The 13,478-nt window shown below is 42.6% G+C and overlaps 1 protein-coding gene and 1 long non-coding RNA gene across 20 annotated transcripts in view; one reads left to right on the top strand and one right to left on the bottom strand.

The window, feature by feature from the left end:
- Positions 1–13,478, top strand: part of Magi1 (membrane associated guanylate kinase, WW and PDZ domain containing 1) — a 548,751-nt gene that overhangs the window by 487,814 nt on the left and 47,459 nt on the right. The window lies entirely within an intron of this gene.
- On the bottom strand, positions 10,344–11,119 carry LOC125358729. The gene is made up of 2 exons (XR_007212375.1): positions 10,461–11,119; positions 10,344–10,416 (listed from the first exon to the last, which is right to left on the bottom strand). It is a non-coding gene; the product is annotated as an uncharacterized LOC125358729 (long non-coding RNA).

Genomic DNA, 13,478 nt, shown 5'->3' with positions numbered 1-13,478 from the left:
AAAACATGTGAAGGAGGCAAGCCAGTGAAGTGGTTGGCTTGGTTGGACACTAGACTTCAAGTCTTAATTTCAAAGTAACATGTGGATTCACACAGGCAAGGGACAAACGCCCACCAACAGTTCCATCGTGTCTCTGAGTATGTGGGAAGACTGTGCTTTAGGGAAGCAGGAGTAGAAGGCGGAGCCCTACTAGGGACAGTGCCAAAGTTCTAGCAAGAGTCCAGCTGGGAGTGGAGGGGTAGCAGGAAAGATCAAGGTTACCGGGGAATTTGGAATGTGATCATAAGAGTGAGAAGACTGGTAGGTTGGCTTTGCAGGCTTACAGGCTCTCTGTTCCTCAGCTCTGTCCTGTAGCAGCTGATATATAAACAGGAGACAGCAGGCTTGCATTATGAGAAGACTTGATGTGGCTTATGGACTGTAATATGGCAACCCAGCTAAAGCAGCAAAGGGGAGGGAAGTGTAAATATGACCCCTCAGTCTTTTCTTTTTTTCTGAGCTCTCTTTGCTAACATTTAAATATGGGAGGATATGTGAACAGGGCCTATAATGTGGGCTGGGGATTTCCTCTTAGACACACTAATTATATACTGCCCCATTGATATCCAAGCAAAGCAGAAATGTACACAACTGTCTGAAGAAATGTACATTTGTGGGCTAGTATGTCAATCACTAGGCCATGGAATCAATGTGCTAGGTAATAACTGGTGTTTCTCTTAAAAGTTAAAGAGTGGGCTAGGAATATGGCCTAGTGGCAAGAGTGCTTGCCTCTTATACATGAAGCCCTGGGTTTGATTCCTCAGCACCACATTTACAGAAAAGGCCAGAAGTGGCGCTGTGGCTCAAGTGGCAGAGTGCTAGCCTTGAGCAAAAAGAAGCCAGGGACAGTGCTCAGGCTCTAAGTTCAAGCACCAGGACTGGTGAAAAAAAAAAAAAGTTAAAGAGTATAGAAAGCATTGGAGTCCATCATGAAGATACTTTGTCCTGAAACATTTGTGTTGCGTGCATTTAGACATACCTGCACCGACATGGAAATGTGTGTATGTACATGGATAGATTATAAAATGGGTTCCTCATTGTGAACCATATTTACAAGTATATAAAAGCACACATGTAGACATTATTTAAAACTATGAGATTGATTGAAGTTACAAGAGTGAAAAGAAGAGAGAAGGGACAAAACCAGAAGCCTAAGATCCATCACAATTCAGGGGCAGGCTGAAAGTCAGAGAGAGGTGCCCAAGAAGATAGAGCAGCCAGTGCAAATAGGAGAAAGAACGGGACGATGTAGATCACAGAGGCCAAGTTGTTCCAGGAGACTCTAGCAGCAGTAGCGATACCAGGAGGTTCAGGCATCCAAGGTAAAGTCTGTCATGGCACAGATAAACTCCTGAGGAGAGCAACATGGTACTGCAGGATGCAGTCAGCCTGGGGTGGGTAGCTAGAAGAGCCAGAGAGATGGAGATTGAGCCAAGATGTTGGTGATGTTCAGTTGTGACATGGAATGGAGAAAAGAGGCGCAAGCAGAAAAGGGATGGACGGTGAAAGGAAAGGGATGATTCTAAGACGAGAGACACCACAATGGTCTTGTATGCTAACAGGACTGAGTTGGAAGACAGGGAATCTGGCAACAGGAGAGGGGTGACATCTTTGCTCACTGGGTGGAGGAGTGACATCTGGGACAGAGGTTGAAAGGAGACTCATCACAGGAGACGACGGTCAGCTTTAGGGATAATACATGCAAGATGTAGGAAGTAGGACTACATTTGGTCACTCTTTTTTCCCTTGAGAGTACACTGCTAAAATATCTGTATATTTGAGGTTTGCACTTGCTGGAATCCATTGAGGTTAGACTGTAGCCATGTTTTCTCTTTCTTCTTTTTTTGTTAATATCATATCCTCATAATATTTATGTAAAGGCTTTTCCTACTTGACCTCTTCCTGGTCTTTATTAATCAAGGCTAAAGACATTCTTTGTCCAACTCGGGAAAAAGAAGAGAGGAAACAGAGCGTGGACAATCTCCTTGTTGGAGACCAGACTAGTGGGTGCAAGTTACCATAGTAACATGCAGTCTATCTCTGTGTGGTGCAGATTTGGACAAGAGGTGAGTTGGGGAGGAGGACAAGGCTGGCACGGGAGCCTATTTGGATGTCGCACGGCTGGAGCAAGTCTCAGCTGCTACGCTATTGACACATTGGGCCAAACAATTCTTACCCTGCAAGATTCCATCCAGAATTCCAGATGGATTCCATCCATCACATGGTAGAATGCTCAACAGTATCTCTGGTTGCTACTCAGTAGGTGTCAGTAGCCTACCTGCCCCCTCCCCACTTGTGATAACAGAAAATTCCAGACATTGGCAAATGCTTCATAGGGGGCAAGGTTACCCTTTGTGAGAAATGGTGGACTAGAGTTATATACTTTGAAGTATGGGAAGGATTTAGTGGTCTGGTGAACAGTAACCTGCTGCCCATTTTGGTATCTATTAGTATTATCTTCAAAACCCCTTTTAAAATTTGAATGCATTTAGCAGCAATTTCATTGTGCGACAGGCATGCCATTTCCTCTTCCCTAATAGTCTCTCCTTTCACTTATATTAGTCCTGCAACCTTAACTCTTTGAATTTCTGGTTATAGTTCAAGTTACCTTTCTACCCTTCTTTCTAAGCATTTTTCAGTCCTGAGCCACTTCAGATCTATTACCTGGGTAAGGGAGTTTGCCTGTGCGATATTCTACCTTCATTTTCTCATATTTGATCTCACATTCTTTGCTACAATCTGGAGATAAAATTTCTTTATTGAAGCTGTCTATGCTTTGCCATCTACAAGTTTAAGGGAGTTGGGAACTTGTAACTTTCTATTTTTGTATTCTTGCTTCATTTATCACAACCCCTTATTTGTAAACATAAGCCTTTTTGGTTCAGAATTCTCATTGATCAACTCTTACTATTTTAAAAAACTAGCACTGGGGCAGGACATTGGGGTACAGGCCTGTAATCCCAGTTTCTCAGGAGGCAAAGATAGGAAAAGCTTTGTCTAAAGCCAGCCCAGGCAAAAGTGCAAGACCCTATCTGAAAAATAAACTAAAAGGAAAAGGTCTAGAGGCCTGGCTCAAGTGGTAGAGTGCTTGCTTATAAAGCAAGTGGTAGTCACTGAGTTTAATACCTAGTAACACACACACACACACACACACACACACACACACACACGCACATGTTCTTAGGAGTATTAAGCCTCTCCTGACGGTCTAGAGGACACATGTGAATTCACAAGGACACAAGATGAAGTTGTTACTAACTCCTCTTCATCCCATTCCTTTCAGTGTTTTTTATTTTCTCAGTGATTTTGTTCTCTTGCCATATGTAATATTCTTTAGCTCATTCAGCAAACTTTAGTGCTATACTAATGTCTCATTGAGGATGATGGCATGCAAGTAAATACCTAAAATATACTGTGCTTAATCACATTTCCCCCCATTTTCTTCTGCTTGCTTCTTTTTTTCTAGAAATCTCCTTTGGTGTATTACATTTGCTATAAAACTCTAATATACTATCTTGAGATATTCTCTCGATGCCAGAGAGTAGTAGTCATATGGAAGTTTCAGTGTGGACCAATCACACAGCTCACAGAAGAGAACCAATTCCTTTATCTCCTTATGTTGGCTCACTTTACTCAGCAACCAGGGCTTGAATTAGGCCTTTTCTTTGTGAATTGGCTTGTCATTGGCCCCTGGCATGATTAGCCCATGGAAAAGTTGTATTTAAAAGGGCTTTCTATAGCCAGACATCTGTGGCTCACACCTGTAATCCTAGCTACTCAGGAGGCTGAGATCTGAGGATCACAGTTCCAAGCCAGCTGGGCCAGGAAAGTTCATGAGACTCTTACCTCCAATAAACTACCAAAAAAGCCAGAAGTAATGCTATAGCTCAAGTGGTAGAGCTCTAGCCTTGACTAAAAACAAGCTCAACAACAGTACCGAGGCCCTGAATTCAAGCCCCAGGACCAGCCCCCTCCTACTCCTATCCCTCAAAAGGCTTTCTTATAACTACATAAACACTCATGAGGTGTTTTTTTCTTTATTCATTTGGAAATAGTTAGTATTAAATCTGTACTCGTTTAGGTCTTTTGTTGTTTCCTAATTTAAAATTGACTTGCATTCTCTGTAGTTACTTTTGCCATAGATACCACACTTTCCAAAGTGGCAGATGACTGCATTAAAAATAACAGCTCTGCCCACGAGTGAATGGAGTCTCATGTGTGTATGGTTTGCCCTTATAAAGTAACATTTATTTCCAGTTGGCAATGGTAAGCAGTGAGAGAAGACTGGCTTTTAACCCAGCACTAGCTGCCAGTAACACCTCCTTTCCCCCATGTATAACAACCACCAGTTTCTCCTGCATAGCCATATATTCCCCCACATGGTTTTTTTGTTATTGCAGATGCCGTGTTCTTTAGTGTTTGTTTTGGTTTTAACATACAAATGAAATCATTTTCGGGTTTCTGGATTTTTTGTTGTTGTTGAAATTGTATAGGGGGAATGTTTGTTTGAGATTCATCCATTTCTTCTCCTCTGTCTCTTCAGGAATGGAAGTAGCACCTTGGTTAGTTGTGCTGGCCCCCACTTATCAGGGCTGGGGGGCAGAGTTGTGTTGGAGGGTGGTTGCCAGAAGCTTGCTAGGCCAGCCTTAGGCATTGTCTCTGAGCTTTTAGATTGTCATCTGAATACAGGTGGAATTCTGCCCTCCTCAGGGCTGCAGTAAGGATGACATGAGATAGCCTGTCATACCCTTAGCCTGTTGTGCCCTGGCCCGATCACAGTTTATTGCTTTCTGAGAGCTTCCATTACAGTCCTCCACGCTACTAGCTAAATTACCAAAGGACTTAGAAGTTCCACTGCTTTCTTCCTTCGTTTTGTCAGTTTGGTGGGAGCTTGAGAGACAGGAGGTACCAAGGACACTACTGTTTTCCAAACTCCTGGCCCCTTCATGTGGGGTGGAAAAGAGTCGAGGGAAGGCAGGAAGCAGAGGCCTCCCTGGAAGAGGCAAAAGCATGGTTGCCAAGTTCTAATGTAAAGTGCTCTTCATGAAGATTAGTCTTACTCTTCTTTAAAAATTTTATTCTTGGTTTATAAAATGATAGTTGTCATTTGAAAGTAATTTTCTTAGATGTTCTTTAGTTTGCAGAATAAAGGATTGGCAATCATTGGTCAGTTGCTAAGTCTATTTCATGAAAATTTGCTGGTTTGTGAAATCTGCAGTGCAGGAAGCCCTCTGCAGGGAAGAGGTTCTACACACAAGGCACGGCAGGGCAGATCCACTGACAACGCTCTTCCCAGTGTTCCTGTGGTTTCTTAAGGAAAAGCAGAATTCAGGGCATAGGATGTGTTTTGTCACTCACTTTGTGTCATCCTACCTAATATAACATTTAGTACTCCGACCCTTTCATGAAATTCTTTCACCCTATTTAAGTTACTGGAGTAACCTAAACATTATTGAATCCAAAAACAAGAGGGAAAAATAGAGTATGCTTAGGACTCCCCCAAAATAGGCATGACTAATTTCTTGTATGTAAAAAAGCATTCTCAAAAACTTTACAATAGCTTTTAAAAATTCATTTTGAGTTTTTGCTTGCATCAAGATCTCCATTTGCACTGACTCAAAGCCCAGGATTCCAGGGGAAAATAACAGAAAACAGCCAAAACCAGATAGCAGAGGAAACAAAAGGAACCTAGCATTTGAGCCCACCAGTGAGAAGTGCATTGACTGGAATGCTGACTGGGTCAGCCTTTATTTCATTTCCTCCCTGCCATAAATGCAATGTTCTATTGTACATCTTGTTCCCAGCTAAAATATTTCATTCAATGGCCTTCTGTTTCTTGGATTGTTCCTATGTCTTCACACTTGGCCTACAAAAGTTATTTGTAATGATGAGACTTATCCTGAATGGAACAGTATATGTGAGTGCTAGGGTGGTATATTGGTGGGGGGGGGGGGCGTAATTCCTGTGCTTGAATTTAGATAATCCACATGGGACAATGAGTATGGGAACAAGGCATGAGTTCTGTCTTTTTCTGTAGCTATACAGGGTAGCAATTCATTAGAAAATGGCATAGTGTCCAGGCATTGGTAGGTCATATCTGTGTCCTAGCTACTCAGGAAGCAGATATCTGAGGATTGTGGTTTGAAGCCAACCTGGGCAGGAAAGTCCACGAGACTATTATCTCCAATTAAGCACTAAGAAGCTGGAAGTAGAAATGGGGCTCAAGTGGTAGAGCACCAGCCTTGAGTAAAAAAGCTAAAGGACAGCTTCTAGGCCCTGAATTCAAGCCCTAGTACTGGAACAGGAAGGGAAGGGGAAGGGGAAGGGGAAAGGGAAGGGGAAGGGGAAGGGGAAGAGGGAGGGAAGGGAAGGGCAGGAGAGGAAGGAAGGAAATTATGTATCAAGGAGAGAGCTTCTTTTCTTAAGTTGTTTACATAACCACTTAGATCTGTTCAGGTATTATTTCAGCAATAGGGATATAAAGATATCTTCATGGGAGACAAACAGAGCTGTTCATGTCCTTTGCTTTTTGGAAAAACCTGACCCTTCAGTAAATGGCTTTTTTGGGTCTGGCTTGCAGAGTTTTTGAGTAATGGAATTCTGGGGGACTCTGACATCATGATGCCCATGCCAACTGGAACCTATGCTATCAGATACTCAAGACCTCCTAAATTTAAAAGAGTAGAATAAAGTTGGATGTGTTACCAGGGGTGTCCTTAGTTGCAATTAAGCAGATCTGTAATAAAGTTCATTGGAGTTGTCAAGTAATATATGCCCTTTCAGAGCTAGCTGGCAATTTTCTCCCCTGTTTTACTAAAGTACATTGTGACCAGAGTAATTGTCACACACGTTGAGCTGCTGAGCCTGCTCAGAGGAATTCATGGTTTTGCTTAAAGGAAAGGACTAGCGTTCTCTTTACTGCTGTTAGCATTTCGTAGGCAAGGATGAGGCATTCAGAGCCTTATAACTCAGTGTTGTAATGAACGTTGCTTTCATAAGCAAAGATGGGAAGGCATCCTCACCTGAAGTATGATTTAGGCTCTCTGGGCATCTTTGACAATATTTCCATTTGTGGAAGCCAGGAGCTGGGAGGTTTGGAGTTTTCTTTTTGAGCTTGCACAGCGAGCTTAGCGCTGTGATAGAAAGTCAGGACACCAGGTGGCATAGTAGAACCTCATTCTCCGTGCTGATGGAGGCAGCTCGCCCATAAATCAAGAAGCAGACCCAGATGAGAGTGGTTAAATAGTCACTGCAGTGATGATGGTGATAAAAACCAAAAGCCAGCCCCCCTCTTTTCCTCGCTTTTCCTGCAGCCCTGGAAAAACAAATTGTCTTTCTAAGCTCTGTGTCAAAAGACTTTTCTTTTTTCTTTCTTTTTTTTGTGGGGGGCGAGGCTGGTTCTGGGGCTTCAACTTAGGGTCTGAGCTCTGTCCCTGAGCTTTTATGCTCAAGGCTAGCACTCTACCCCTTGAGCCACAGCTCCACTTTCAGCTTTTTGGAGATTAATTGGAGATAAAAGAGTCTTGTGGACTTTCCCGCCCAGGCTGACTTCAATTTACTATTCTCAGATCTCAGCTTCCTGAGTAGTTAGGATTATAGGTGTGAGCCATCAACACCCGGCTCAAAGGACATTTATTAAACTGCAGACCAGATCACTCTTCTTAGACAGGGCCCAAATTCATAAACCAGGTCCCTGAAATAGATATGATGTACAAGTAAACAATAACAATAAGCAATATTAAATAATAAGCAAGTAGTCAAATAGGGTGATTTTCGAGTGTGATATAGTCTATAAAAAAGATTTTTTAAAAAGAATTAGATTTTGTGAATCCAGCATGACACCAAAAAGATCACTTCAGACTGCGTGTTGGTGGCTCGCACCTGTAATCCTAACCAGTCAGGAGGCTGAGATGGGAAGATTGCTGTCAGCCTGGGCAGGAAAGATCATGAGACTCTAATCTCCAATAAATCACCCAAACAGCTGGTAGTAGAGCTGTGATTCCAGTGACAGAGTGCCACCTTGGAGGAATAAAAGCTCAGGGACAGTGCTCAGGCCTTGAGTTCCAGTCCCAGAACCAACACACGCACGTACACACACACTCACAGGCATGCACAAAGATACTGCTGATGGTCCCTCCGAAGTGACCTTTGAGGAGACCCCCTAAATGGCAAATGGTGAGAAGCAGCCATACATGCACAAGTCTGCAGCCATACTGCCCTAGGCAGAGGGAGCAGCCAGTGACAGGTCCTGAAAACTGAAAGGAAATGGCTTAGGAATAATAGCAAGTGGCAGCCTGGCTGGAGCATGGGGGCCAGTGGGACAAAAGGAAAATGAAGCAGCCAGGCAGGCTCAGGCAGAGGAGGGCTTAGGGGGGACCTGAAGAAGAGTCTGAAATTTAATGACAGTCTTTGGTGTCTTGAAGCCAAGTGACCACAGAATATATTCATGGCAGCCTTTGTGTGGACAATGGCTTTAAGAATGCACTTCAGAGATGCCCTGAAGGGGCCAGAGTTGAGGTTCCTGTGGTCATTTCAGCCAGAGAAAGAAGTGGTAATGGAGATGGAGGATCTGAATGGATTACACACACACACACACACACACACACACACACACACACACACACACACACACACACACACACACACACACATTGGACATTGGAGGTGATAAAGCAGTTCCAACAAGGAGCTTGAGTTTCAGAACTTTGTGCCCTAGAAGGATAAAATTCACAGTAGTCTCTTAGACTTCTTTCCTGATCCTGTGCCTAACGTACCTCATTAAAAATAACCAGTCAGGATAAGAATCGACCTTAAAGTCAGCAATGTTGAAGCAAAGGGTCCAGCTATGTATTTCCTAACCCAGAAACTTCTCGGCACCAATTACAGTGATGGGTTTTCCTTTGGGGCCAGTGACCTTAAAATAAAGGCCCACACAGCATCCTGTTTTTGGAAAAGGAATCCTTACCATTGAGCTATTTTGGGCAACATTCTCATGCAGTTTAAAGTCAAACTTTCAAATTTGAAGGAAGTGCTCTGGAGTTTACAGCGCACTGCCCTGCTCTCTCCCGCCCTGGGAGAGCTAAAGGAAGGGACTGTGGTAAGAGGAGTGGATTTCACAGCCATTCCTCATGCATTTGAGCAAAAAGAAATTCGTCTTTGAAATACAGGTTTACACCTGTTTACACCAGATATCAAGCTGTCAGTGAGATACTTCCTTAAGTGGAAGTGTTTGTAGACCAAAGAAAGACCCTCCTCAATAAGCACTTTAATTATATGTATTCTCAGCCCATGAAGCTTCTGAGAGCCTTTCTAGATCCATATGAGAAACTGGCCTAATTCCAGCATAACAGCATAGATATTTGTGGGACTATTTGCTAGAGAAGGAAGGTTTCCCCCATAATATGTGATAAATGATAGGAGAAAGCACCTTTCCTGTCCACCAAATATACTTCATATTCAGGTATGTGTATATGTGTGTATATATATATGTTTGTAAACATATACATGTGTGTAGATAGAAAGAGCTTCTGTATGTAGTCTGTGTGTCTGTGTCTTTGTCTGTGTCTGTGTCTGTGTGTTTAGTGATTCTGGCAACTGAAACTAAGGTTTCCTGCCTGCTAGGCCAGTGCTATACTCCTGAACTCCAAGCTCAGCCCTTACTCCTCCTATATGTTTTTAATCAATCATGGGAGCATCCTGCCACTACAATAACACCTATACTGCAGTGGCCATTTGTTTCTGTGGAACTTCATGAATACAGTTTATCTGTTGTACCTATCTTGATCACTCTGTAGCCCAAGGTATTAGTAATGACTTCCAGTCTCTCCTCACCTGTGTCAGTTCAAGTCTCATGACTTGGAGGTGGACAAGTCCTATAAACCACTAGCCATCACTGGTTTTATAAGCTCTTTATTAGACTATAAGTACTGTGTAACTGAAGCAAACGTCTCTGTAGCTGTAAAACGTGTACATCCATATTCTTAATCTTCTTCAGAAAGGGCTAAGTCACAGTGCCTGGTCAGGAGCTCTTCATTCCAGATCCTCAGGTCCAACCATTCCTCTGAATGATAAGAGCCGATGTATTTAATAATGAGCATTAGTAGGTTCCCAAAGGAAAGCTTGTCTCCATCTTTGGGAGAGGGGCCTGCTGGGCAATGATACTCCTGTTCTTGGTATGTGGCATCCTATTTACATTAAAAAATTACACTGCAGAGTTGGTGATAATATTTGGCTAAAGAAAGGGAAAAATTAAATCTTCCCAAACTAGGATCATTTTTTATTTTGTTTTATGAATTCATTTTTTATCTATCCAGAGTGTGTTTGTAAGATCTTTCAGTGAAAATGTACTCTGTCTTGCATGGGCTTGGTCTTTTGCTACTATACTTTTGCCACTATACTTAGTACTTGCTACTTGCTACTACACTTTTGCTACTATACTTAGTATAAAATACTTTAAAAGTCATCATTATTTAATCAGCCATCCATCATTGCATGTTGTTCCATGTTTAAATGCTGCTGTCCTTCAATGGTAGTACGTGCCTCCTGCTTTGTTCTTCATATGTGATTCAATTCCTTGTTTCTACAATCTACACTAGCAACTTTCGAATCATAACCATTGCTGTGCTTCTTTGCACAGACTATGAACTCTTCCAGGGCAAAGGTCATGCCCCATTTCCAGTGATCCCTTCAGTAATGCTCATTGGCCTATGGGAACACACAGGAAATCTTGTATAAATGACCAATCACATAGCTGATTCCTTTTCCTACTTTATGTCACTTCAAGAAACACTTGCATGGCCACCCAAGATCCAACCTCTTTCCCATTACCCACTGTCATCACAGAAACTATCCCAGGCTGAAATTCTCTGCAAAATGTGAGCACCGAGAAAACAGGACCTAGTAGGTGGTGTTCGTTGCTATGTCTTTTATTCCAGCTCCTGGAATAGTAGGCCTTCAGCAGAGATTAAGAGTGAAGTTTGTGAATGTATTTTCCCTCTAGCTTTCCATGGGAGAAACTGGGGCTGACTTACCCTCTATTTCTTCTTTTATACACTGATGCTATATCAGCAAGGGGCAGTGGGTTGAAATCCATACCATGGTTTACATATTCTGCATTAAACAAAGAAAATAAGCAAACAAAGCTAGTTGGCAGAAAATGGTGTAGGCAGCTTCTTTTTTTTTTTTTTTTTTTTTTTTTTTGCCAGTCCTGGGCCTTGGACTCAGGGCCTGAGCACTGTCCCTGGCTTTTTTGCTCAAGGCTAGCACTCTACCACTTGAGCCACAGCACCACTTCTGGCTTTTTCTATCTATGTGGTGCTGAGGAATCGAACCCAGGGCTTCATGTATGCAAGGCAAGCATTCTACCACTAGGCCACATTCCCAGCCCTAGGCAGCTTCTATAGAAGGAACCCTGGCCTAAGATGGCTTTAAAGCCACTGGTTTGCCGTTCACTATCAGTTTTGCTTGGGCTGGGGAAGTCCTGGCTTGTTCTGTCTGTCCTTCTCCCTCCATACTTGCACCTAGATCGTCTCTCTCCTTTGGTTCAGTCTCACACAACAAACCAGTGCATTACTTAGCAGATAGATTGTCTACACCTACAGTAGCATTTTCGCTGATAAGTATTAAGCTGAGCACCATTTGCGCTCATGCTTATAATCCTAGCTATTCAGGAGGCTGAGATCTGAGAATCACAGTTTGAAGCCAGCCCAGGAAGGAACATCTGTGAGGCTCTAATCTCCGAAAAGGCAAGAAGTTGTGCTGTGGCTCAAGTGGTAGCTATCCTTGAGCAGAAGAAGCTGAAGGACAGCATCCAGGCCCTGAGTTGAAACCCCAGGACCACCCCCTCTCCCCTCCCCCCCCAAAAGTCCTAGTGTTCTACAGTGTCTCTGATAATTATTTTTTAGTTGTGCCTTTTAGATAGTCCCAGGAAAGATGCTTCTCATTGAACTTTCTGTATGTAGACACAATATCTTATAGTATTTTATATTTGCCTCCCTTATTGAAGATAAAAGCTTAGCTAGAATGAGTCTCACCTTAGAAATTGCTTCTAACACCATAACCATGTGTCTTGACAAGGCTGATTTAACCTGGGAACCGAAAGGCCAATAGGATGGGTTGGCTCAGGGCTACCAGTGCAGGGTTCACAGACTCTCTGAAATTAATATGTAAAATTGTATGCTTCTGTGCAGCTTTGCTTGAGAGAGCCTCAAACAGCTTTTTATTCCATTTTAAATCAAGGCCATCACCCAATCATTTAGTACCACAGACACTTGAGTAGGAATGAACGGAGAGCTAAATCTAGCGTTGCACTGGGCTGCAAAGTACATGCCATTGTTCCAGCATGTAGAATGTTGCCTTCAATCTTTAGTCATGCTTAGCTGTTTATGATTATAGCTACATTATAGTTGAGAAAATTTGAAAAACTCTGAAAACAAGAATGTGAATTCCCCCTCAATCCTAATGTTTAGAAATGACAAAAGTACATACTCTCTAGTCTCTGGGCTATTTGATACATGTGTATGAGGATCTGCATATCTGCTTTTTTGTGTCAGTACAGGAGCTCAAACCTAGGGCCTGGGTGATGTTCCCCACCTTCTTCTTTCACTCGGGGCTGGCGCTCTACCATTTGAGCCACAATTTCATGTCTGGCTTTATAGTTGTTAATTGGACATAGGATTCTCAAGCATTTTTCTGCCCTAGCTAGCTTCAAATTGTGAGACTCCTGAGTAGGCATTGTGTGTGTGTGTGTGTGTGTGTGTGTGTGTGTGTGTGTGTGTGTGTGTGTGTACTTGAGCAAAAAAGCTCAAGGCTTAGGCTCTACCACTTTAGCCACAGCTCCACTTCAGGCTTTTCTTTTTTTGGTGATTAATAGTCTCACAGTTGTCCTTGGCCAGGGCTACAAATCACATTCCTGTGAACTAGTAGCTAGGGTTGTAGTCATGAACTCCCATACCTGGTGGCATGTCTACATTCTAAAGCTAAGTCTTCCTCTTCCTCCTCTCTCTCTTCTTCTTTCTCTTCCTCCACCTCCTCTCCTTCTCCTCTTCTTCCCTCTTTTTTTGGATGATATTGGGGATTGAAGGTAGGGTCTCAAGCCTCCTAGGCAGGGACTCTACCACTTGATCCATGCTTCCAGCCCCTTGAATCATGTTTTCTTTCTGTATGACTTTTACCTTGCCTTTCATGTCATATATTATGATTACTATCTCCAATCACTATATAGTCTTCATTTTTAATTGATTCATGATTTTTCATCTTACTGGCATAAAAAGTCTATTCGCTCTATCCTCTGTTCTTGCAAGCTCAGATTTTTTCCAGTTTTTATCTATAAAACAGTATCAGTCTTTGCAAAGGACTCTGATATTTTCCCCTCAGTAATGATTCCTTGTATCAAGTTTACTGAGTTGAAAGCAGCTGTAGTTTTAGGGCCCTGCATTTTG

This window comes from Perognathus longimembris, chromosome 10 (assembly GCF_023159225.1).
Source record: "Perognathus longimembris pacificus isolate PPM17 chromosome 10, ASM2315922v1, whole genome shotgun sequence".
Classification (NCBI taxonomy): Eukaryota; Metazoa; Chordata; class Mammalia; order Rodentia; family Heteromyidae; genus Perognathus; species Perognathus longimembris.
This window is presented reverse-complemented; position numbering and strand designations above follow the sequence as displayed.